Consider the following 5,286-nt stretch of genomic DNA (forward strand, 5'->3'; position numbering starts at 1 on the left):
AGGCAGGTGCTTAACCGACGGAGCCACCCAGGTGCCCCCACCTCCAGATTTTTATTCAGGAAGTCTGCAGTGGGGTCCAAGAAGTTGCATTTCTAATGAACTGCCAAGTGGTGATGCTGCTGCTGGTTGGGCCATACTTGGAGAACCACAGCTATATACCACTGCCCAAAATATCTCACAACACAGCAAAATGAGGTGTGATGAAATGGGCAAATATGCCTTCAAATTCTGAAGGCTATGCAGCATTAGCAAGAGCCATGCCACCTAGAGTAGAAGACAAAAGTCCAAGTAATTACACACTCTATATCAGTGCTACTGAGTTTCCCAGTGTTATCCCAATTTTCTAGGGAGAGCTATAAAACTACAAGATCTGGCTGTCTTTTATTATCGTTATTATTATTGAGGTGTAATTGACACACAGTATTATATTAGTTTCAGGTGTACAACATAGTGATTGCACATTTGTATACATTGATGAATGATCACCACAATAAGTCTAGTTACCATCTGTCACTATACAAAGTTAATGCAATATTATTGACTATATTCTCCATGCTTTGCATTACATTTCTCATGACTTATTTATTTTATAACTGGAAATTTGTATTTCTGTCTTTGGAGAGTATCTGAAAGCGTGAAGAACTGAGGTATCGATGAGTAGGACTAAATTTTATTGGGCTCAATATAGCATCATGAAGAAAGTTGAACATGACATTATAATCAATTATTAATCAGTCACTAGCAGTATCAGTTTTTTAGAGGGCAATCACTAAGATGTCTCTTGTAATGTTTACAGTTTTCAAAACTCAGATCCATCCATTGTTACCATTTAAGAATGCCTTGTTCCTAATTTTGGCAGGAAATGATATGTAATCACCTTTCTTACTTAGTTGGTAGTAGGGATTCTGTTTTGTTGTGATTTTTTGGTTTGTTTGTAGTTTTATTAATAAGTTTACTATTTAGGTTGTTCATAAAACTCTAAGTAGAAAGTAAATCCCTCAGACTTAGAAAATAAATAAATCCTTATGGAATAAATAACCATATTCAACTTCAATGTAAAGTAATTTCCCTGTCAAATATATCCCAAAAGAATTAATTTCACTAGTACCTCACACTTCTATAAGAATTTTTTTCAGAGACAACGTGCTTTATAAAGCATTTTCTTTGGAGACAGGCAAATGCCTATGGTTCTACCAAAACCCAAAGATGAAAACCAAAACAAATCAAAATGTGTCATAGATACATCATTTCAAGTGTAGTGTGAGAAAAAGAAGTATTTTCTGCTGAGTTCTACAGTGAATTTTCTCTCCAGTATTTCTATTCGTTAATCCATGAACAATGTGAATAGTTAACGAGTTGTGTATAAACTGGGGAAAAGGAGTGGAAAACAAAAGAGGGAATAGATTTATCACAATGTAAATTTCATTAATTTTTCTTTTTTAGCCTTATTTATTTATTTATTTATTTATTCATTCATTCATTCATTCATTCATTCATTCTTTTTTAAATTCCAGTATAGTTAACATACAGTGTTATATTAGTGTCAGATGTACAATATACTGATTCAGCAATTCTATACAGTACTCAGTGCTCATCATGAGAAGTGTACTCTTAATCCCCTTCACCTGTTTCACCTATTTTACCCATCACCCCATCCACCTCCCCTCTGGTAACCGTTGGTATGTTCTCTATAGTGAAGAATCTGGTTTTTGGTTTGTCTCTTTTCTTTTTTTCTCTGTTTGTTTCTTAGATTCCCCATATGAGTAAAATCATACTCTTTCTCTGGCTGACCTATTTCACTTAGCATTATACTCTCCAGATCCATCCATGTTGTTGTAAATGGCCAAGATTTCATCCTTTGTATGGTTGATTAATATTCCAGTGTGTGTGCATGTGTGTGAGTGTGAGTGTGTGTGTGGGTGTACCACATCTTCATTATCCATTCATCTGTTGATAGACATTTGGGCTGCTTCACTAATTTGGCTGTTATAAATCATGCTTCAGTAAACATAGAGGAGCATAGATCTTTGAATTAGTGTTCTCTTATTCTTTGGGTAAATACCCACAGGAGAACGCAGGGATGAGCAGGAGAATGCTGCACTGTTAGCAAGTGAGGTAGCAAATGTTGGCACTGGGCTGGTGCCCACAGGTGTCCTTGTGTTTATGCTGTAGGCAGGGGAGGGAAATGGTGCCCACCAACTCCTTTGTTCCTGGAAAAGCCTCCCTAAGATCTCTGCCCCTCCTGCAAACAAATCTCCCTCCAGGCATTTTCAAACTGCTGCTTCTAATCTGTATCTCCATGGGGCTCTCTCTTTAAGGGCAGGGACTCAGTTTCCTCTTGCCCTCCTGGCTTTCCTAGGAGTATGTTGATTTTTTAAGTTCCAGGTGTTAAGCCCTGCTGATTGTAAGAACTCATGAAATTCAACCCCTCTAGTTTTTAAAGCCAAATGTGGGCATTTATCTTGGTGTGAGGGTCTGTTTCTCTCCCCTTTCTGCACCTGCAGCATCCTTCCCTCTTATAGACAGTCCCATGGGTCCATTTATTTTCTGACTGCTTCTGACTGCATCTCTACCCTTTCTAACCTCCTTGGTCCAGCCTCATTTCTACATTTAACTGTGGAGAGCCTTTTCTCCCAGTCTTTGGGTCATTTTCTAGACTATTTACACTGATGTGGCTGTTATCTAGTTGTATCTGTGGGATTAGGTGAGCTTAGGGTCTCCCTACTCCATCATCTTCCCCAGAAGTCCCGATGTGAATTTCATATCAAGGCATCTGGGCCATCTTCAGATGCAGTCATGATCTTCCCTGTAGGTGAGTTCATAGGTAATGCTGAGAAAACCCCCTAAAAACATGTGGCCCTGTGCTGACATTTGATGTTATCTGGTCTATCCTCCAAAGGTAGATGTTTTTTTGTTTTTCGTTTTTTTCTCTCCCTGTACATGTCATTTTAGTATCTGTTAAGTTGAATCATATGAAGTTGCCATATTTGGCAATTTTTGAACTACAAAAATGATTTCATGTATCACAATTTATCAGGAAGTAATGTTACATAGTATAACGTATATTTCTAAGCTCATTTCATTTCTTTGGATTTCAATTCTTGAAGGAGAGTAGTTTGTAAATTGTGACTGTATTTTTTAATAAATAAACTTGCTTGTATTTTTTAGCATCCTGTTGACTGACCAGGCATACCACCATTGGAAGGAGGAGAGATTACCCAAATGCTTTTGCTTCTTCACTTACAAAAAGATTGCTTAAAGTAATTATTGAATAAACAACTGCAGAAGGAACTTGAAATATTGTAAATTTCATACATAGATGGAAAACTAAAATCCTACAAAATGTTCATATTGCACCTTATAATAATCCTCAATAATACAGATCAGATTCAATCTTAATATTTGGGCTCAGTCAACACATAAGAGAATCCTCAGCAGTGAATTTGGGAAAGAGAAGCTGTATTCCTTCCTTCCTCCATCCATCCATCCATCCATCCATCCATCCATCCATCTACTCATCCAGTTAGCATATGTTGAGTGCCTCTCTTATGCCCAGCACCATTGTATCAACTGGGTTTGCACTCATGTAAAATAAAGACATGTTCCCTTCTCTCACTGGGTTTGTATTCTATTTTAACCATATTGCCACTAGGGAGAGTGAGAAAGGTTTAAATACAATACTAAATACAAATGTCTGCATTGGACGTCTATCCCAAATTAGCTATGGTGTTTCTTATATATCTGACTTTAATTAGAAGAATAGTTGTAAGAAGCATATCAAAGTTTATAATGATATACTTTCATACAATCTGGATTCTGTAATTTGACATATGTAAAATAATTTTAGAGCTGAAATTTCTTAATATTAATGTTATCTGCAATATGACTCTGTATGTATATACTGCCTCATATATATTAAAAGAACTCTAATTATTCCCAGTTTCTATGGTTAAAGGAAATTGATTCTCTGGATCAGTAGTTCTAAACCGGGGGTGATTTTGCCCTACTTCCTGACCCCCAGTGTTCCCCCAAAATCTGCCACTTAGAGACATTTGGCAATGTTTGGAGATGTGTTTGGCTGTCACTAGTGGCAGCGAGTGGATAGAGGCCAGGGACACTTCTAAACACCCTACAATGTGCAGGGTAGCACATGCCCCCCCCCCGCAAAAAAAAATTCCTGCGCAAATCGTCAATAGTGCTGAGGTAGAGAAACCCTGCTCTCACTAATGAAAGAGATTTTTCCCTTCTTCACATTTCCTTTTTCCTCTGTCTCCACACCTCTGTCTTAACTCCATTGGTTTTTCTGACCACTCATTCATTTACATTTCTCCAAAATCGACTGTTAAGACATTGTGGGGGGATACAAAGACATAAAATAGGATATCTGGTCTCTAATTCGTATCTGATTTTAAGAACGTACCTTGAAGAAGACACAAAAAGATGGAAAAATATTCTATGCTCATGGAACAGAAGAACAAACATAGTTAAAATGTCCATGCTACCCAGAGCAATCTACACTTTCAATGCCATCCGATCAAAATACAAATGACATTTTTCAAAGAACTGGAGCAAATAGCCCTTAAATTTATGTGGAACCAGAAAAGGCTCCGAATCGCCAAGGAATTGTTGAAAAGGAAACACAAAGCCGGGGGCATCACGTTGCCAGATTTCGAGCTATACTACAAAGCTGTGATCACAAAGACAGCATGGTACTGGCACAAAAACAGACACATAGACCAATGGAACAGAATAGAGACTCCAGAAATGGACCCTTGGCTCTATGGTCAACTAATCTTTGACAAAGCAGGAAAAAACATCCAGTGGAAAAAAGACACTCTCTTCAATAAGTGGTGCTGGGAAAATTGGACGGCTATATGCAAAAGAATGAAGCTTGACCACTCTCTCACACCATACACAGAGATAAACTCCAAATGGATGAAAAACCTCGATGTGAGACAGGAATCCATCAAAATCCTAGAGGAGAACATAGGCTGCAACCTCTTTGACATCAGCCACAGCTACTTTTTTCATGACACATCTCCAAAAGCAAGAGAAACAAAAGAAAANAGCTACTTTTTTCATGACACATCTCCAAAAGCAAGAGAAACAAAAGAAAAAAATGAACTTGTGGGACTTCATCAAGATAAAAAGCTTGTGCACAGCCAAGGAAACAGTAAAAAAAACTAAGAGACAGCCCACGGAATGGGAGAAGCTGTTTGCAAATGACACTACAGATAAAAGACTGGTATCCAAGATCTACAAAGAACTTCTCAAACTTAATACACA

At 37.7% G+C, this 5,286-nt stretch overlaps 1 pseudogene; it reads left to right on the plus strand.

Moving 5' to 3' along the window:
- Positions 1 to 215: 215 nt before the first annotated feature.
- LOC109490151 overlaps positions 216 to 5,286 on the plus strand; it is a 20,769-nt pseudogene continuing 15,698 nt past the window's right edge.

Source organism: Ailuropoda melanoleuca, chromosome 9 (genome assembly GCF_002007445.2).
Source record: "Ailuropoda melanoleuca isolate Jingjing chromosome 9, ASM200744v2, whole genome shotgun sequence".
Taxonomy (NCBI): Eukaryota; Metazoa; Chordata; class Mammalia; order Carnivora; family Ursidae; genus Ailuropoda; species Ailuropoda melanoleuca.